The sequence below is a fragment of the Camarhynchus parvulus genome, chromosome 13 (assembly GCF_901933205.1).
Source record: "Camarhynchus parvulus chromosome 13, STF_HiC, whole genome shotgun sequence".
In the NCBI taxonomy this organism is placed as follows: Eukaryota; Metazoa; Chordata; class Aves; order Passeriformes; family Thraupidae; genus Camarhynchus; species Camarhynchus parvulus.
Window position 1 is genome coordinate 15902380 of NC_044583.1, and position 22028 is coordinate 15924407.

Genomic DNA, 22028 nt, shown 5'->3' on the forward strand with positions numbered 1-22028 from the left:
TCAGGGGTCTCCATGAACACAGAGAGCTTTCCTCTGGACACACACAGGAAAACAGCCCCCCAGCTGGAAGTAAAAGCTAATTCCATCTCAAACCTTTTACAAGAGCTGGTGCAGAAATGGATGCAGTCAGAGCTGGAGGAAGCTGCTCTTTCAAAGTCAAACCTCATAAAATGCACAGGAGTTTCCTCAGGAGGGGCAGAGCCCTGCCTGGGTCAGCAAGGAGGCTTTGCCAAGGGGCTGGCACAAGGGCCAAGAGCCCACAGCAGCAGCTGGGATGTGTGGGGTGTGTGCAGAGCCACCAGAGCCACCAACCTGTCCCTGGTGGCCCCCAAGGGTGGAGGAGGTGGCAGCAGTTCCCTCTTGCCCCCAGGGATGGAGCAAAGGGTGGAGGGACAGACATCCCCAGATGTGTGCTACAGCCTCTGGGGGAGTCTAGAGCTGTCTTCACATGAACAGCTGCACTGCCCTGTAATGCACGGGCACTCCCAAAGGCAGATTTCCCAAAGAACAGGCTCTGTGTGTGCACCACGTGCCTTTCTGGGGCTGGGGGCTGTGGCAGGGACAGGGAGACAGGAGGGGAGCCCACTCCGGCAGTGGACAGGTTGAAGGTGTCACATTCTTTCAGCTGTAGTGGCTGGAGTTTATTTTTTCTCCACTCGGAAAGTCAGATCTAGGTGGGTTTTATCAGAATATCAAATCAATAAAATGCTCTGCCTGGGAACCTGTTTTCTAAATGCCATGGAAAAAACCCAGCTAGCCTGGGACCAAGTAGCTCAGGAATTTCACAAGAAAGCAAAGGAAATCCCAGGCATGTTGGCCTTGAGAACTGTGCTCCTGCCTGAGGTTTGATTAACTTTTTTATTCCCCTCCTCATCCCCACAACCAGCTCATCCCAGCTCAGCTGGCAGCCTGATTCCCTGCAGGGAACAGAAGGGAATCTGCATGAAAACCAAACCTTGGATGACTTTCCCACCTTTTAAAAGAGAGAAAAAAAAAATCCTCCCTGCTGGCCCTAGACTGTGATAACCCAGGGCTGAGGAGGCACCTGTTCAGCCCCAAAGCCCAGCCAGTCTGACAAGATCCATTCCAGCTCCCAAAAACCCTCCAGCCAAGGGCCACAGCTCCTGCAGCTGCTCCCAGCCAAAGGCAGATGCTAATCCTCATCTCCTGGAAACAGGCAGGGAGCACCTGAAAAGAAACCCAGTCCCAGCATCACACAGACCAGCCATTCAGCTCAGGCCAGTCCCATTAGATTTGCTTGACAAAAGAATCCAACGTGCACATTTATAATTTGCCAGGGAAAAAAAAAAAAGGAAAAAAAAAGAAAAAAAAAAAAAGGGAAGCCAAGCTTTCTCCTTCTGAATGGAGAGTTTCTATGGCCCAGCCTCCCTCCTCGTCAGCAGACAGGGTGGAATTCCCAGGCTAAGGGGGAGATCTCCTGGGGCTGATCATGTTCTTAAAGGCATGTTCCCAATCAAGAAGGCTGGGATGAGGCATAATAATTGCATAGGCTTCCTGAGAACTGGCTTAATATCCCTCCAGACTGATTTAACCTAGTTTTTCATTCTGCTTTCACATCAAAAAATGAAGGTCTGTCTATATCTTGATATACAGCAAATCAGGAAATGGAGGTGTGTGGTCTGTCTCATCCTCCCCGGCCTGCAGCTCTCCAGGGCGCGCTGCTAAGGCACTGTGTCAGCAAAGCTCTGCTGATTAACACTGGGAGAAAGAGAAACCAGTGGCCTGTTAAAGGTCTGAGAGTCAGGAGCCATCTAATCCCTGGCTGGCACGGGCTTTGTGTCCTTGAAATTGGTGGGGAATAATTAGTGTCATTAGCAGCCTCCATTACACCTCTGCTGGGCTGCAAAGACAAACGAGGGTGGAAAGTTTTGTAGGCTCAGGGCCATGGCTGGTTATAATTCTCATTAACACAAGAGTCCTGGGAAATGTGTGTGTTACTGGGCAAGTGCCAGGCTTGTCCTTGCCTTTGGAGCCTCTGGAGCACCTTGAGGCAGCCCCAAAATCCAGAGGTACACGCTGGCATTTCCCTTTCCAGCTGCCAACCTTCTGGAAGAGATCCCAAGGGGTTCAGGGAGGGAGCCCAGCCCCTGTGCCTGCCCATGTGCTGCCCAGATGGGAGAGACAGAGCTTATCAGCTCCTGCAGCAGCGATCCACATGGCCACAGGCATCTGAAAACAGAGAGAAAGCCACAGCTCCATCCCAGGGGTGAATCCCAGGGAGCACCACAGACAAACAGTGCCAGTCTGGCCACAAAGCACACAGAGGGAGGTGCAGGCTGCCCAGCCTGGCTGGTTTGCAGGAACATTGAGTTCTTCTGTTCCCTGGCACTGGGGTCAGCCTTTCCTGCAGGGACAGCCATCAGTCCCTGCTGTGCCACCAGCACAGCCCTTGCTGGGGTCAGAGGGGAGCTGCTGGCTGAAAAGTTATCTTTAGATCCTGCTGCACAGTCAGACTGAAATCACAGCTGGCCTTCTTCATTACAAAGTGCTTTTAACCCTGCAAGAAGGTGCTCTACAGACCAAGGCACTGTTCTGTGCTGGATGTTGCCAGTTTAGACTTGCAAGCCCAGCTTTAAAGATGCAGCTCTGTAACAGTGCAGTACAAAGTCACCTCTGAGGCCTGTAAGAACAGACACCTTGCAAATGCATCCCCAAACCCTGCACAGCACCGTCAGCACAGCATTTCTGGGGAGTTGTCTCCGATTTCTGAGCTGGCTCAGGGTGGCAGAACCTCTCAGTGACAGCTGGGCAAGCCACGTTGGATGCCACGTTGTTGCACAACAGGGCATTTGCAAAGCCTTTAAAAATAAAAAAATAAAATAAAATAAATCAGCAGATGAATTAAATTAAGGGACTTAGTGGCATGGATATGAATTGCTGCTCTGAGCCATCCTGGTGAATACTAAACTCAGATTTTGGATAAAGCCACACCTTGTCTGGCTCAAGCTGCCATGACTGCCCTCAGCTCCTTTAGATCCAAGGCAGGAGGGAACTGATATTCCCTTAAAAATGGGACCTGGGAATCCATGAGATCCTTGGACTTCCCTCAGCTCCTTTACATCCAAGGCAGGAGGGAGCAAATATTCCCTTCAAACCCCTGGGACCAGACCAATCCCCAGGTTTCTTCCTCACTCTGAGCTCAGTCCTTACTCCCACACTGTGCAGGGGCAGCTTTATTTGAGCTCACAGCCCCAGCCCACACTCTGCTGGCCCAGAGGCCACTGTCCCCAGGCAAGAAACCAGCTCCAAACCAGAATTTCCCTTCATTTTCTGCCACCACTCTCTGCTCTTTGCTGCATCCCACCACAGGACAGGGCAATGGAAGATCAACCCTGAGCAGACATGGGTGAGCACAGAAACCCTACAGGCCACGCTTTTGGCAGATCCTGGCCTATCCAAACAAATAAGCAACGTGACCTGAGCTCCCATAAATTTCCTGAAAATCTTTAATGACTCTAAAGGCTTAATGAAGTGTTTCACAGCAGAGGCAGCAGCCAGTAATTGCAGGTTTGGAATCTGTGGGGTTGCAAGCTGAGGTCCAGCTCAGAGATTGCAAATGCAGGCAATAACAGCTCTTCCAGAGCACAGCACATGTCTTTTACCACCATATACTCAGCTTTTTGAGCTGCTGTGTCCCTAGCCAAGCATGCTGTCAGCAGGAGCTTTAATCAAACAGCAAAATACATTAAATATAGATACAAATCCTTAGGGATGGAGCTGCAAAGCATTGTGCAAATGTCAACTGACTGCTGGGAGACCATGATTTAGCAAAAAATTATAAAGGAGCAGCTACAGGCTGTAAAAGCCAGACTTCTGCTGCAATTAGGATGTGCAGGAAAGGTTTGGGACCTCCCATCTCATGGGAGCGTTGTCACTGCAGTGTCCTGCTCCCAGTATCCACACACAGAGGCCTCAACACCACGTCTGCAGGTGGATCCACAGCAGCTGCAGCAGGTTTAAAGGAGGGGAAGGAGAAAAAGGGGTCCCAGCTTCCAGGAACACCCCTCAGGCTCCAGGGGAACCCAGCCTGGTTTTGCAGATCCCAGCCCTGGGGAAGACACTCCCCCAGGAACACACAGCCTCACGTGTTGCTTGGAAAGGCTGCCAGTCCCAAATTACTCATCACATCGCTCTGACTGCCTTTAAAATGTTTTTCATCAGCACTTTGGTCATTTTTTCACTTTTATACATGGTGCTGTTTGCAGACCCCTCTTTAAAACCACCTGACAGGTTTCAAAAGCAAGCAAGCCTGTTAGTTTTTCCTTTTGCCTGTCATTACACAAGAGTAGTGCTTGAGATCCAAGTTTCTATTAAAAAAAGAGGACTAAATTAAGCTCTTGCATGAGGTCTCTAGAGATCCATCAGTCAGTGCTTTCTCACACACATCTTTTACAGAGCAGGGAAGTTTGTGTACCAACACAACCACGGCTGTTCAACTGTCAAAGCCCCTAGAGCTACATCAATCCACAAAAAGAGCAACCAAACTCCTTTGAAACTTCTGCAGTGAGGCAGGAGAGAGGAATTTGATGTTTAATGCTTTAATCATAGAGTTGGAGGCCTGCACTGCTCCGTGGTGCTGACGGCTGCAGGAGAGCTCACGCCACATAATGGGTGAAGAATTAAAGTTCAGATAAAGGGAACTTCAAGGAAAAAGAACTGGAAGGCACAGTGAGCCCTGCAATTCCAAGCATTGTGTCAGACTCCTCCTGGCAAGTGTCCCTTTTCACAGATCATTGCAGGATTTTTTAGTTGTTTCTACAAATTTCGAGAGAAAATATCTCACACGCCCGCTGCGATCGGGAACGCGCCAAGGCAAGTAAAGAGCACATTGTGAATGTTTCCAGAGATCTTTCCATCCCATTGAACCATTCCATTGGTTCAGCCTGTACAACAAGAAAGCAAATGGCTCAGATTACTTATCTCATTTAAAAAAAGAAAAAAAAACAAAAAAAAAAAGACAAAAAACCTTCTGGATTTTGCAGTGTTGCATCCCTCCGTTTCCAGAGCCAGCCCTGGGATGTGGTGAATAATGCAACCCTCAGTCCTGCTTTGGCAAAACAGATGAAGTCCTGACTTGTTCTCCTCTTGCTGGTGTTTTTGGAAAATGCAGGAAGGAAAAAACTGTCAGACAGAAATAGTCTGCGTGTCACTTCAAGCCAATCACTGGGGACCTGGACTCAGAGCCCACTGAAGTCAGTGGAAAGATTCCTCCCGACCTCCCCGGGGCTTGGCTCAGCCCCACAGCCGTGTGCTCCTTGCAGCTGTAGGTTTACATGCTCCTTTTTAAACGGCCTGAACAAAGACTGCCCTCAAGAAGCACCTCAACCACAGCTGCATTTGTGTCCAGCAGGGAGCTCAGCAATGTTCCTGCTCCAGGGCCACATCTCCCAGCCAGCACATCCCTCTGGCTCCTTCTGCAGCCCTGCCCGTTTTGTAGGGCCACATTTCCCAGGCACACTGAGCTGCCCTGGCTCTCCCCTGTGCTTTTTCCCTCCGTGGCTCACACCCCTGCCACCCCAGCACCTGCAGAACCATCCAAGGTTTCCTGGGAGCTGCAGAGTTAACTTCCCACATCAGCATTCCCCTTGGAGAGGGCTCTGCTCTCTGCTGCTGCCTGGCAGGACCGGGCAGGGGCAGAGCAGTGCATGGTGACATTCATATCAATTTCTCTTTATAGATATATATTAATAGCAGCACTTCTTTCATTTTATCCTTTTAGATAATCCCCAGCAAACTCTCTTCTGAATATATCACTTCATATTCCAGAATACTGAATGAGGAACTCGGTTCCAACTTGAGGTAAAAAAATCCAATTTTTTTTTTCACTTCTTAGCTTATTTTAGCTAACTCCAGGAAAGGTTCCACCAGGTAACACAGAGATCACTGACAACCCAGAACTAAGATCCCCTCCTGAGTTTGGTGCAGGAAGAAGAGGAGGCACTACCAGCAGTGCTGCAAACCAAACAGAAAGTGAAGTCAATGTGCACCTTGCCTAAATAAGCCACTTATGTGCTTGGGTGTCCCCCTCTACCCCCCAAATGGTCCTTGAACACTCAGAGTTCTTCAAATCACTGAAGGGACAATTACACTGAGCACAGTGCAAACTGAGCACAAAAACCAAACTTCCACAATGCAGTGCTGAACTCAGAGGGTTAAAGAACACCCCTGGGAGCAGCAGCAGGGACAAATAAGCACCAAGAACATTCCTTCACCTTTCTGATTGCTCATTAAGCCTTGGCACAGCTCCAGGTGTGCACCAGCACTGCCTTCTCCCCTGCTGCTAGGCCAAAGCGAAGGCAGGCTCTGAGATCCACTGCACAAGGTGACCTGGGGCTCCTCACCAGCTAGGAGTGAATTTGGAATGTGCCAGGGCTGATCTGTGCAAGAATTTATTAATTTTGCCAGAATTGAGGTGGCATCCATCTGTAACTCTTGGGCACAGGATGAGGGATCAGGAGAGCCTGGCTCTGTGCCTGGCTCTGCTGCTCTCCCCTGCACTGACACTGTGCCACCTTTCAGCTCTGGGCCTTTTCCCATGCCTCAGTTTCCCCATCTGCAGGTCTGGACATCAAAGCTGCTGTGTGTCATTTTTAAAGAAAGGAGCGAGCCAAAAAAAAGGGATAGAGGGAATGAAAGGCAAATCCTTCCAATATTAGTCAGCCCTTACTTTGGCTGAGTAAGCAGCACAGAGAGGAGGAAGGAAAAGGAACCAGGAAGGCTGGAAATGCTGAGTTTCAGACAATTCCACCGTGGCAAGATGTCCCTTTAACACAGGGGACAGTTGAAATCAGCAGCCCTAAGCTTGGTCCTGCTGGGCTCTGCTGCCTGCCAGCAGTGCTCAATGTGCTGCTTTGTCTCCCAGAGAGAACGTGGAATTGCTGTTGTTCATTATTTACAGATGTGCAGATATCTGAACCTGCCCAGCCACCGGGCTGAGCTGCCACCAGAGCCAAGGGAGGTTCACAAGAGGCTTAGGAAGACTATCCTGAGAGATGAGAGTTGGGTTTCTGCTGTTCAATTCATGCCATTTGCCCCTGGAAAACACCTGCTGGTTTCTTCCCTTGCACTCACAGGGAAGCAAAAGACAATTTCATGCTGCTCCTTATCTGCCTCCTCTGCCTCCTCCAGCCAGTTCCCACCAGTGGTTCCCTATCAGGTGTCACATCTGGGAGGGATGGAAAGCTGACAGGCAGAGAGATGACTGCCCAGGCATCTCAGATTAACCATTTCCATGCTTTTCCCTGTGCAAACCCTGCTCACAGGGCCAGGGGTAGGTAAATAACTGGAGGCTGTGGAAGTTCTCCACAGCTTGGGACAGAGTCAGTTGATAGCACCCTGGCCCTGCCAAAACTAACATCAAACACATGTTGACTTCAACACTCCTGCAGAATTATAACAACACAGTGCTATGACATTCCTCAGGGTGACTCCCTTCAGAGCTGAGGCAGTGGGAAGATGAAGCGTCCATCCCTAGAGGATGGAGAGTGGACAAAGGGAGCAGGGGAGCGGCAGATCCCAAACTGCAGTGAGAGGAGCTGAGGTAAGGTGAGTGAGGGTTTCACTTTCACTCTGAAGGATTAAAGGCTTTAGGGGACAGACTGACAATCTTTCAGCACGGCTCTATCAGCCCATTCTCTGTGAAAAGCACGTGGGATCACTAAGGACAGGGAACTTCCCACTGAAGACTGAACCATCTGATGGCAAAGCAACCCAGACTCCTGGCAGGGACCAGTCATACTTCTACAAATCGCTAAGGTTAAAAAACCCTGGTAATAAAAACCACATGCTAAGACACTTGGGGCACCCCCACATTTCTGTACATTTATCTGACACTTGTCAGTTGAGATTTGTCTTTTACCTAAACACACAGAAGCAGAGGGACTTTCAGGGGATCTCTGAAAACAATGGGGATGTGGAAATTTAAAAAATTCCCAGTTCCTGGGCTAATGCCCCAATGACTATTCCTTTTCTTAAACACAAGGCAGCTGAGATACTGCTAAATTTGCTATAGTGAGGGGTAGAAGATAACAGGATTTACAGGGTTAGGTTTAACAGGGTTGAAGGTTAACAGGATTTTAAAGTTAGGACTTAAAATAATACAGCAAAAATGAAAATCCACAGTCACAAAGAACTCTGTGTATCATTAATTTCTTTCTCCCTGCCTCTGCACAGGCTGTAAATCAACCCAGATCAGGAGATGTCACCAGCCAGTGCTGTCCCCTCCAGCCCAGAGCACTGGGCTGGCAGACAGGAAACACAGGGGGTTTATTTTCAGGGCCCTGACACTGAGCTGTTATATGACACCTGGAAGGTCACAGCACATTTCTGCTGCTTCTCCCACCAGCTGCTGGGTTAGGTTATGATTATTTCTATTATTTCTACCCCTGCTGCTATAGGCACTACCAAGGAACCCCCTGCAGATACCAGGATCTCACTGTGCAAATCACTGTGTGCACAAATTCTGTCCAAAAACTCTTCTCCCAGGAGAAATTTATTCTCTAAACCAAAGGAAAACAGGTGGAAACAGGCAGAGGTGCTGGTCTGGGGGGCCAGGGCAGCCCCTCACCCTGGGCTCAGTTCCCTGGCTGAAAGCACTGATCTTTTGGGGGGTTACTAATCATCACCATGGTATCAGCAACACACAGCTCATGTGCACAAAGCTCCTGAGTTGCACACAGGGGATTAAAACCCAGGCAAACAGCTCCTGAGTGCCCAGAAGAAAACCCTTAATCCACGCCTTGGGTCTTTCCCAACAACTGCGCTTTTGCAGATTTGAGCTGCGCTCCGAAGGTGGCCAGGACAAGTATTTGACACAAAGGGATGCCAGGCAGCACTTCTGCTTGCTTTTGTTTTTCCATGGATGCAGAATTCTGTCTAAAATAATCTCCAGCTTGAAATCTTGGCCTGCCATGGCTGCATGGCTTGGATTTCTCCTGCAGCACCCTGAATTTCACACACGGGGTGAGCCCTGGCTCTGCTGTGACTGGTGGGTGCTGGAATTGATTACAGGTTTTCTTGCACTTCTATCCTCATTAGTTCTACATCACAGAGAGTGTGGAACTCAGGCACTGCCAGCCCAGGAAAATTAAGATGTGGCATGGTTTTTCAAGGACATATGCTCGGGGCATGTGGTTTTTTTCTCTCCCTCCTCTATCAATGCAAATCCCAAATGGAGCTATCAACAAAAATAAAGGGAACAATCCTGACCCAGTTTAAAGTTGTGTGGGTTTTTTTTTTCTTTCATTCTTTTGCTTCTCAAGGCCAGAGACAGAACAGAGGCCACAAGCAGAGCTGCCAAAACACATATGCATGTTGGATGCTTTTGTCTAAAGACACTATGAAGTGCTAAAATATTAAATATGTCAAGCAGAAAGGTTTTCTGTGGTCTTCAGAGCTCTGCAAAATGGCAATAAAAATGTAAAAGAAGAATGCTGAATAATCAAATGTGGTTTCTTTCTTTTTTTAAATGTAAATACTAAAGGCTGACTCCTGGATACTGCATGTTAAGAGCAGAGACAGCTCAAGGATTCTCAGCCCCATTTGTTCCTCTGTGCTGGAGGAATCACTTTTAGGAATAAGGGACTAGCAAACATCCTGAATTGTGAGCATCAGGACCAAACATTCTGTATCAGAGGGAGTTTTGCACCATCCAGTCCAGGCCCTGAAATTCAGAGTAAGCTTGGCTTTGCAGTCCTTCTGCCCAGCTCAGAGTTTTCAGAGCCAGACTTTAGATTCAGGGCTGTTTTCCAGTCCTAATGGTCTGCTCAGATCCTGAGCTCTCCAGCAGAACTGCCAGTAAGGAGAGGTTCAGAGAGAAGGATATTTGGAAAAGCAAACACTCTCCTCAGGTGAACTCAGCAGTGACCCTCAAAGTGACCCCAAAGGTCAGCAAACAGCCCCTGAGTGGCCATAACAAACCTTGCTGAGGGCTTCAAGGACAAGCTGGGACATAAAATCCACTCTCCCTCCCCAAACCTGCCATGCTGCTCATCACCCCTGCTGTTATTTAGCTGTTCAGACCACGCTTCCCCCTCCATCTCACAGCACCAGGGATGGGGCACCAAAGGCTGGGGCTGCAGCAGCGCCCCTCAGTTGTGTTGGTGGAACTTGTGTTGTTGTTATTATTATTATATTATTTTTGTCTGCAAGTAAATACCAAGCAATTATGGTGTTCTGAAGTGACCTTCTGGAGCATGTGCTCGAGCCCATGGAGCCCAGCCAAAGCTACTATTGTGGATTTCATGCCAAGGCTTGGGAGAACCCTGGCTCCCTCCCATTGTTTTCTTTGGCCGGGCTCTATGGATTCTCAGCCTGGCAAGAAAGCCCCGTTTTAAAAGTACTGGCAAGCCCCTGTGCAGTTTGTCACAGCAGGGCCATGATTTAGGACCCTGATTGAGGCTCAGCACTGGGCTCTTTTGTTCCGCGGTGCCGCAACACCGCTCGCGACTCCGCGCGGCTTCATCAGCGCGCTCAGCCCCGGGCTGGCAGGGAGGGATTTCCCCCCAAATGTACACTCCAGACTGGGAATGGCTGAGGGGAATTGAAGCAGATTTATCTATCAGCCTTGCAAGGCTTAGGCTGGTGCAAATGAGGGTTTCTCTCATAGGCTTTCTCACACAATGGGTGCTTCCGTGATAAAACAGAATTGCTGCATACCTGGGTAAAGCTGGAGCTGGAGGAGAAGGATTTGCACTTTTCTCTCTTTTTTTTTTCTTTTTTTTTTTTTTAAATAGAAACTCATTTTTATTTATGATTCGACCTCAGAAATAGAGGTGAAATTTGAAGGGATTAAAAAAAAAACCAAACCACCTCTCTGGCTCCACAAATCCTTCTTACAGGTCCCTCAGGCTTTGCTAGGACGTACTTATAAGCAAAAAATGACTCTGCAAAAAACAGCCCTTTGGTAAAAACCAGCTCTTGTGCAATTTGTGTATTTTGGAAGCCATATTTGACCATTTTACTGGCTAAGGATACCCAAAGCCAGAGTCTGGGATCCAAATCCTCTGTGCATGGGGAGGAGGGGGAAGAGGGCAAGCTGAATATTTAAAATCAAACCAGTGAAGGAGAAAAGTCTTCTTTTAGAAATAGTCAAATAGCTCAAAATCTCTGTACCTTTGTGACTGGCACTGCTGAAACTCAGCAGAAAAATACAGCCCTCTCTGCTGCTCATTGATTGGAATTAATAAACCAGCCAACCCTGAAATAACTGCCACCCTTCACTATCAAACTGATAGAGAATAATTGAATACAATTAGTAAATCATGGGTAAAAATGTAAATGAGGCAGCAAACCAGCTAATGAATGACCACCCTGGATCATATCACCACTGACTGAGCTGGCAAATAACAGCAGAGATGAGGCTTAGACTGGGTTCAGCTCCCACTAATTCTGAGCCTAGAAAATCAAGGATGTGGTTGGTGATCCTCCTTGGCCCCTGCAGCCAGTAGAGATTCCTCTGGGGGGCAAAGAGACAAGGAAATGTTTCATTTCCTCCATTTATAGTCCACAGTACCACCTTTGCTACATAAGGTACTTGCAGCCTTCCCACAGGAGAGCTTTGTTGGTTGTTTTGTGGTCTCTGTGTGACTGCAGAGAGGACTCAGAGTCTGGGCTGGGGGATGAATAGTGGTGCCACTCTAATACGTCTGACTGTATGAAAGTCTTTCAATTCCAGCTCTTTCTTTAACACCTCAAAAGTGTAAGTGAGAAATACCAGAAAAACTGTCTGTATTTCTGTATTGATAAAAGAATGGGGAAAGGAGAAATGTCACAAGAGACAAGCATGACATGACCCACTCTGGAGCCTTATGGCATCAACATCTGGGGGTGTCCCCTCTGGTCTGTATCTCACCCCAACAGGTTTCTCTGGATGAATTTGACCCAGCAGAGAGGTGTTTTTCTCCTTTTATGCACCTTGCCTCAGGAAGCATGGAAATCATCCTTGCTTTGGGGTGTAACATTGGAAGTGTTCTGTTTATAGAGCATTCTGCTCATACCTATCCATGGTCATAATTCCATTTTGATCCTGTCCCTGGCACTTATTCAGAGCATTTCTAATTGAACCAATATCAGTAAAAGCCTATCCTGATCAAGACATGGCAAACCAGATCCTCAAACAGCTTGGAAAGTCCTCTTGTTACATTGGTGGGTATTTTTCAATGTCAGAACTTCCACAAGCATTGCAAGGTCCAAAAAAACCACAGGATAAATCAGAGCCTGGAGATGGAAGCATCTCCCTCTCAGTGGCTCAGCCTCAACACACTCATGGACGCAGCTTAGGGCATGAGAAGCTGCTGTGGTTTCTCACCAGGCTCAAACCTCCCACGGATTTTCTGCAATCACACCTTGAGGTTCCCCTGTGACCAACTGGAAGTTGATAAAACAACCATGGATTAACAAGGGAAAGGGTCAACTCCCAGGCACCCCAGCCCTGTGTCACAGCTCACTGGTGCAAATCCCAGTTAAGCTAAAGAAAACTAAAACCTGTGTTCACACAAGCCCACTCTGGTTTCCGTGTACACTTCAGGGCTCTGCCATTTCTGGTCCCAAGTTCACACCCAAACAGGAAAGGGACAATCTTGTGCTTCAGGCGTCACTGAAATCTCACTCAACTCCCCATGCTCATGAGAATTCAAGGCTGGATCTCACTGAACAGCTGACCTGACTTCAGTCCTGCCACATGAGGCCAAACCCTAACAGAAACCACCTGTGGTATTTCAATAACATTAAATCCAAGCTGAATTCAGCCTTGTACCTGACTCGCATCCAGCATCAATTTCCTTGGCCCACTTCAAGTCTCTTGCTGTCAACACTCCAGGGCTGAGAGTCATGGAAGAATGAGCTGCATTCTGTAAAACCTCATGGCCAGTGCTGCCAGCTGAAGTGTTATCCCTGCTCCCCATGCTGAGGATGGGGTATGAAACAGAAGAGTTTGTTTTCCAAATCTGATGCAAGGCTCCAGTTATTCAGCTTGCAGCTCTGACTGTGAGAGGGTTTAGCCAGCTCTGACAACATATGGATGTGGTCCACGGTCCTGGCTGCTTCCTATAGGATCTGGAAAGGTCTGAGGCATGACTCTGTCTTTCTGCTGCACTTGGAATTTGCTGGGATGAGCGGGAGGAGGAATTCCTGGGAAAGGCCAGGGCCTCTCCAAGGATGGTCCCAGATGCTCCCTCTGCACACACCAGCTCGTGAGTGCAATATTCCAAGGTTTGTGTGTTCAGCCAGCACCTGGCTGGCTGCAAACTTATCTCTGCTAGTGACAGAGTAGGATAACTCATGTATTGTTATCTCTTTTGGCCTTATTTATGGAACTCTTGTTAATGCCTCAGCTGCTCTGTGCTGAGCAGCAGCAGACCTTGTGCCATGTGAGCATGTCCCACAGACCGGCCCGAGGGGAAGATAGATTTTTGTGGATATATTTTAACCACAGCATAGAGCTGCAGCCTCACCAGGCCTTATTGATCATGGAATTTCAACAGCAAACATTTTAACAGCCCACTGATTCCCTGTTTAAATACATCCTCTTTACAGCCCAGTCTTCCCCAAGTCCTGCAATGCTGGCAGATTTCTTGAGGTAAGTGACATCTAAGATGTCCTGGCATCTCCCGACTTTGGTACTCCAACAGCACCAGATCCAACACCTGCCAACATCATGAGGTGACCAAAAAATGAGGATTTGGCTGTGTGGTGTGGGTTCATCTCACACATTTAGGTTTACAAACAAGCAGAAATGCAAACAACATTAGCCAGAATTGTTTATGATATGAACAGTGACCTGGTGTCTGCCACTCCATCACCTATTTCTGTCACAAGAGGTTTCTTTGTCTTTATTTGCCACCAACACAGAGGAATTTGCTTCACTTATTTGTATAAACGTGCCAAATAAAGTAAATGTAGTTATACTCAGGTGTCAAAATGAGGGAGGGCCACAAGAGGTTCTGAGGACAGGGCAACAACTCCATCCTTGCACAGGAAATAGCCACTGAAATTCAGATAATAAGAGAAAGAAGATGAATAGAAAATCAAAGGAGAACATACTGCATTTTTCCCTCAAGGGCCTAATACCACAACCATTAAATCAATATCAAAATTTCCACTGCATTTAGAAAACAATTTAAATATTTCTGGAAGAAATACATTCTGTACAAAATGTCGTTCGTGTCGAAAGAATGTTTGGACAAGGAACCAGTGATTGTTATTATTGGCAATGTCAGAGAAACAAGGCCCCAGCTGTCCTTTCCTAGAAGGGTTAAACTTCTCCTATTATGAAACAAGAAAACAATCTCTGTAAGGAAAAATTTTCCAGCCAATGCCTATCCAAAAGTCCAGGTCAGCAGCAAATACATCCAAATACACAATAAGGTCATACGAAGAAATTCAGAGAACAGCCCTCTTTGTCTAGAATATTAAGTACTGGAACAAATAACAGCAACATCCTCATGAGTTGTTCACATTTTTCCCAGCACAGCTCTTCCATGCTGAGGGTTGCTTTCTTTTTCCTATCGCTCTGTGTGGATTTTTCTCTCTCATCATTTGTCTCCCCTCCATTCCAAGTAAAGCAAGGAGTGTGTCTGCTCCTGGAGTCACCTATGAGACTGTAGATCCCTGGAGCTGGCCCAACTAGAAGCCTTTTTTGTGTATTTGTTGATGTGGGGTCTCTTTTAAATGAATAAAACACTTCAATAACCCTTCCCTCATTCCTCTTCTTGCTATGCTATTTTTCCCCACCAGGTCCCACTTTCTCTGCTGTTCCTCAGTCCTTTCCTTCTCAGAACATTTCTCACCCCAAGATTTTCCGCAGTGATTGCTACAATTTCTTACCCAATCCTAATCCAAACACTTCCCTTTATCCCATGTAATTATTTCTCACAAATAGTGTCTCCAGGCTGGGACCTTGCAGATGGGGCAAAATCCTGAAAGACTTTTTGCAATAATTTTAAATGGAAGGGTCCCAAGAGCTCCTCAGGTTTTTAACAAATGTTTTATATATTGCATGGCAAGATAAAGGGGGAAAATGGAACTCCAAAAGTTTCTATGCACAGAATTTCTTAGTTGATCTTTTCTGATCCTGCTTGAAGTGGCATAAATACAAAGGAGAGTCAGAACCTATTGAGCCGAGGTCTGTTTTCTCAGTCCCCACATTATACAAGATGTGAGCTCTAAAGAATTCCTTCTGTTCTCTCTCCTCTTAGTTTCCACATTTTGGACAACTTTTCAACCAAAAGATCAAGCACTATCTGCTTTCAAAGTGCCCCTAATGAGGTAATTACTGGGAGCATAAAATACACACATTTATTGTAACTAAAGCCACCACAGGCTGGGGCCAGGCAGTGCTCAGAGTTCACTCCACTGGCAGCTCAGAGATGTCCTGCCCTGTTCAAATCTTTTTTTCTGTAAAGGAGTAAGACATCTCCAGTGTCCATCATGCTGGAGTTACCCTGCTGACCCCTTCTTGAACAAACTTTGCAAACCACGAGCACCCACATCTGAGCAGAGACCGAGATTAAACACAGTTGTTTGCAGAACGTTTTCCTGCAGAAGTGCTCAAGGTTCTTTTCCAAAAACCTCCCTCCCATCCCACAGACATCCTGTGCTGGGTCAGGAGCTCACCACCGGCCGTGGCTCAACCCATGCCAGGGACAGGAGGAACTTTTTGTTCCTCCAGCAGCTCCTGGGAACCAGACCTCCCATTGCTCCCCACAGCCACGGCTCCAACCTGCCATTCCTTGGGTCAATCCTCTAAATCTCCCCACACCCTTCATTTCGGGTCTTGGTTGAGGGCAATTATCCAGAAAACTGCTCTCCTGAGAGAGCCCAGCTCCTCTGAATGAGGATGGGCGTCTCTGCCACTGATTGGGAACAGAACTGGGCAAAATCCTTGAGCGGAAGGAAAATAAAACCAGCAACAGCAGGTTGGCTGGATGTAAATTCCTTCCAGTGCCTGAAGGAACTACAGGAAAAATGGAGAGAGACTATTTGTAAGAGCCTAGAGTGAGAGGACAAGGCTCCCAACTGAAAATAAGTAGGTTTAGATTGGATATTAGGAAGAAAATTCCTCCCTGTGAGGGTGGGCAGGCCCTGGCACAGGGTGCCCAGAGCAGCTGTGGCTGCCCCTGGATCCCTGCAAGTGCCCAAGGCCAGGCTGGATGGGGCTGGAGCAGCCTGGGACAGTGGAAGGAGTCCTTGCCATGGGGTAGAACAAGACGATCTTTAAGGTCCCTTCCAACCCAGGCCGTTCCATGATTCTATATTAATTCTAGCAAATTGTTTCCATTGAAAAAGATACATCCCAAAGTGGGGAAAAGAGGCAAAATAAAAAGCAGAACAAAACAAAAAAATCCAAACCAAACAAAACCAAAAAATCCCCACAACCAAACATGTGAGTTAAACATCTTTTTTTTAAACTTGATTTCAGTCCTGAGTTAGTTTGGATTTTTTATCCTGCCTGCTTAATTTAAAATCAAGGCCTTTCTTCTGAATTTTCAGATCACCTAAATGAAGCTGAAAAATTTATCAGAAGCGCAAGTCTGGTTGTGAATTATTTGATAATTCTTGCATGAAAGACTTTTGCAATTATTTGGACATTTTATTTTCACCAAGAATTTCAGCTCCCAAAGGAAGGGAAAGCTGAGATTTCCAGTTCATTCATGTCCCCAGGAACCAACCTAAAGCTGTGAAAGTGAGTGTCCTTAAATGATTTCTTGCTATTCTACAGTCACAATTAGCTCAGATCGTAACGTTGACTTTGCTTGGGCTCAGCTTCAAGACCAACATTAAACTCTACTGCTGCATAATCCTGTGGCTGATACCTTAGTCATAATGTGAGCTAATAGGTCAACCTTGGCTTTTGGTAAGTCATAAAATGGAAAAAAACCCCTCAGTTATAAGAGCTTTAGAATTCTTACTAGACAGCACGCAGTAATTCTTGTTCCTGAGTCATCCTGCTAAAGCTTTTTATAATATCTTGCATTCGCTCTCCCAGCAAGTGATTACACTTCTGTGCTCTTCCCCAGCCATGCAAAGGAGATATTTGAGGCTGAGCGTGCCAGGAGGGATGGATGTGCTGCAGGGAGCACTCCCACGGGCAGCACGTGCCAGGACTGCAAACCCTGACGTGCAGAGGAGAATCTGCAGCGAGGCCAGCGCAGGAAATGCCACCATGTGCTCCATGCACTGGGGTGCAGGCAGGAATTCTGCTTACCTTGCAGGGTAAATGCACCACCAGCATCAGGGATGGGGCTCAAAGAGCACTCACAGAACCTCTTGTGAGGTTCCAGGGGCAAGCAGAGCCACTCCTGCCCAAAGGACAGGAGCCTTCAAAGCCACCTCACTCACAGGAACACCCAGAGTGTGCCAAGCTGTCCTGCTCAAGTTCCTTTTGGAAATGGGACTCAGTCCATAAACCAGGATTTAGTATCTGGCTGGTAGTAAAAGAAGCAACTGGGTGTAGATCTTATTAGGAGCCTGACCTTTTCTTGGGTCATTTTTTTGTCCCTTTTTGGTATGGATTGAAAAGATTAAATGTTTTTAAAGATAATATAAAATGATCCAGCAGAAAGCCAGGCACTCATGTGGTAGCAAGATTGGTGGAAGATATCCTGTGGTTTTGGAAGGCATCAGCTCAACGCTGCTCCTTCAGCTTTTCCCTGGTGATCACTGTGGAAAAAGGTTTGGAAGATTCCTTCTCCAGATGGGGCACATCCCACAACAAATCTGGCAAACACCTGCCCCAGGGAGGAGGAATCAATCAGTGTCTTGCAGAGAAGGGAAGTCGGAAGATCCAGTGTTGCACATTTCGGGCACTGTCCAAATCCTTGCTCCCTGTGATTCTGCTGGTCCTGAGCATTTCTGCTGTGGGGGTTCACAGGGTAATTGCCACCCTTCTTACCAGGAACTCAATCTGTGGGGCACAGAGGGAGCTGGTAATTGAACCAGATCCACCATTATTCTGTATTTCCTATTCTCTCACTTAAAAAAAAAAAAAGAAAAAAAAAACACCCCAAAACCTCTCAGTCATTTTATCATGGAGCACAAACGATGACCAGCAAATTTGCAAGAACAATTCCAGGGCTGAAATCTGTTTGTATCAACCATCTGTCATTAATAAGAGCTCTACAACACTCAGAGGGAAAACATGTACAATCCACCTTCCTATTTTGGCACCTGGGTAACACAATTTGCTTTTTAGAACCACTCAATATCCAACAGTTTTCATGGCAGTCAGCACGGGCAGGAGATAAAGAACATAGTTGGGAAAGATAAGAAGAAAAATCAAGAGTGATCTTTGCTACATCTGCCTTCACCAAGCTGGATTGATTTTCTTTCTCATATCCACACCAGAGGAAGGGCAGAGCCAGCAGCAGGGAAACAGCCAGGACACAGCATCCTAAAAAAAAAAAAATTAAATCCCTCCCGATTACTCTGTCGTATTTCTGGAGGCAAAGCTGGATGCAGAGACAAGGTGTGCATAAAACCTCCTCATTTCCCTGCAGCTGGGGTTCATTATCAGCTTCCTATATCTGGATTGCTCTAAACTTTCCATTTAACAGATATATTTCTAGTAACCACTTCTAAACTAATAACATTTAAATGCAGGCTATGGGCAGCCTGCAGCTATGGCTGCTGTGGAAGCAGATCCTGCAGGCCTGACTCATTGCAATAATGGCTTCACTATCAGCTTCTTAATTATGATGGAAATTACTGGAGCAAATTACCATAAAGGTTTAGGAACATTCAGTCCATTCTGGCCCTTCCAGGTCTGTTGCAATACATATTTGCTTTTTCTTCATAAATGTTAAAACGCCTGCTTTCTTTTTTTTTTTTTTTAATCTGTCTTCTCTTGGGAACATGGAAAAAAAACCAAACTTCTTTTCACTGTGGCAAGGTCCCAAGAAAACAGGTGGCTTCATGCATAAACAATAATTGGGAAGGAGGTGATAGAAATTCCAGCCTGCACACTTCCAAGTCCAGCACACAAGTTCTCCACAGCTTATAAGGTTGTGTTGGGCAGAAAGGGGTTGTCTCCACCAAATCCCAGCTCAAAATCCTTACCAGGTCTAGAACCCACTTTTGGACCTTTCTCCATTCCGATTTGAGAGCAATTTTCTCCACAAATCCATGGTCACACACTCACTTGGATGGAAAAAATGAGAATAACACTGGCTGAAGAAACCAGTTTTTTGCACCAATGCAGCCATTATAGCCTGAGCAAGGGATGCAAAGTCTTACATGGATTTATTTGTTTGCAAATCACAACTTCTGGGGAAGATAAGAGCCTGCACAAAACCTAACAATTATCTGGGAAATAGCTGCAGTGCTATCAGTTTAACTGAATACCTCTGTTCCTACAAATGACGTTTTAAAGGAGCCTGAGTGCTGAAAAATTACCATTTCCCTGCTTTCAGAGAAATACCATTACGAGCTAAGTCAGAACAAATTTGAGGCATGAGTCCATTTTCTGTAGGGAATACCTTCACGTTGGATTCACCAAGATTTACTCAGTGTGCTCAAGTTCTGTCTGCTGCTGCTGTCTCTGCACAAGTTCCAATGAGCCCCACTGGAATTAAAGCCCTGACAGGGTCACGCCAGGGGAGCCTCCTCTGAGATAAACCAGATTCCCACTGGCACTTAGTGCTCCTTAATGGTGCATTTGAATTTTACATCTTCAGGCTGAGGCAAGGGAGGGGCTTTAGGACCAGCAGCTCCTCACGTGAACTTGTGTGGTGTGCTCAGGCAACTGTGGCTTTTTTTGTCCCACAGGCAAGCACTTCCCCCGGGCTGGGAACACGGTGTTCCTTCCCATGCTCCCACCAGGAGGACACAGGGGCTGGCCCGAGGGTGATAATGAGAATGCCTCGGTAATGAACCCATCTGCTGATGTCCTCCTTGGCCTGGCTCCCCGTGCCAAGCAGCTCAGCAGGGGTGCCCCGCTCTTTAAAGCCAACATATGCACAAAACCTACGGATCTCACTTTCCCTGAGATTTCCACCCCACTCCCCTGCTGCTCGTGTTTTAAATACTTTCCCTGAAAATACTTCTCTGCAGGAGTGGCTGCTGAGCCCATCTCCGACTTCACACAGCCCGCAGGCCTGGCCTTTCCAAGGGAGGTGTGTCCCAAAGGAAGCCAAGCACTCCCACACTTCCAACCACCACAAGGCAATGGGTATCACCATCTTGGTGAGGTGTACATGACCTCTGGTCCTGGGGCTGAGTGACAGGGAAGAATCCTGTCCTGGGCCTCCAGACACAGCTGGACATCGCCCAGCACAGGCCATCAGCTTGACCCCAGGGCGGCTACAACTGAAAAGTCAGAGGTGTGGCAGCCCCAACCTTCCAGGCTGTGCCCTTTTCGCTCCACCAGCACAGGAGAATCTCAGGGATCAGCTGGCTCAGCCATCTCCTGAAGGAAAAGCTCCCAGAGCCTGGGAGTAAGGCACCAGTACCTTCATCCACACCCAAACTCTGCAGCACAGATCCCTCAGTGTGCCCAGCTGGGCAAGGAGAACAATGGTCTGCATCAAAAATAGTGTGGCCAGCAGGACCTGGGCAGTGATTGTCCTCTCTGTTTGTCGCAGGTGAGGCTCTTCAAGGGCTGCGTCCAGTTCTGGGCTCGGCACAGCAAGATGGACATTGGGGATTGTGTGCAGGGATGGAAATGGAGCTGGGGAAGGGAATGGAGCACCAGGAGAGGCTGAGGAAGCTGGGAAAGGGACTCAGCCTGGAGAAAAGGAGGCTCAGGGGGGACCTTTTGGCTCTGCACAACTCCTGACAGGAGGGGACAGCCAGGATGAGAGGGAATGGCCTCAGGCTGGGCCGGGGCAGGCTCAGGGTGGACACAGCAGGAATTTCCCCATGGAAAGGGAGCTCAGGCACTGGAACTGCCCAGGGAGTTTTGGATCCTCATCCCTGGAGGTGGCACTCAGTGCTCTGAGCTGGGGACAAGGTGGGGATGGGGCACAGGTGGGACTCAGTGGTCTTGGATGTCTTTTCCAACCAGAATGATCCTGGGATTCTCTCACCCCTCAAAGAGGAACCTTTGGCTCTTTGCCACCTCCTGACAGACACAAGCACAACTGGCGACCAAGAGAAGGGAGCCTGGAAGGAATGGGAGCCACCACAGCCCGTGGTGGGGCACAGACACCAAGCCCAGCCCAGCCTGCTGCTGCCCACATTTTAGGGATGTGACCTGCAAATAAAAGGAATGGGACACGCAGCACCTTCGGCCCCACTGGCCCAGAGGTCTCCCAAAGCTCAAAAGTGCCCTCCTCTGGCTGATTCCGACAGACTCCTCCGAGATTGCTGGGATTACACTTTCTGTGGGAAGGAAGGATTAAAAACCAGCCGCAAAGCAATCGCTGAAAACCCAATTATTCTCCAGGAAGAAATTTTTCCAAATGGTTTGAGACGGGCCGGGCACACCATAGGTCCCATCCCAGTCCCATTCCCAGCTCAGACCTGCAGGGAACAGCTTCCCTGGGATGGATCCTCAGCCAGGGATTGTGGTTCAGGTCAGGTTGTGGTTCTGAAACCTCATGTTTTATGGCTCTCCACGTATGTCTTGGAAAAAAAAAAAAAAAAAAAAAGAAAAACCCTCGGCATTCAGAAGCGAGCTCTGAATTGCAGAACACGATTTTCTGGCTCACAGATTTCCATACTGCTAAGTCATCTTTGGACTTCTGTCTCCAAGCAGTTGCCTGACATATCCCAGATGACTATTTTAGGAAAAGGCAAATCATGCCCTAGAAATGCCTGTTTGCTCTGTGCTGACTGTAAAGGCAGTCTAGACGAGCACAGATGGAGATCTCTGCATTTGGGCAGGTGAATCACACCCCACAGACTCAGGGTTTCAAAATTTCACCCTTCATCCAAGCTCAAAAGTTGCTTTACTGGCTAAAGTTGTTCATGATGGAAACTATCCATGGATATCTTGGGAATCACTGACTTCTATCTCTCACTGCATTATTCCACTGAAGTATGTCAGAGCATTTTTGCCGTCTTTTTTTTCC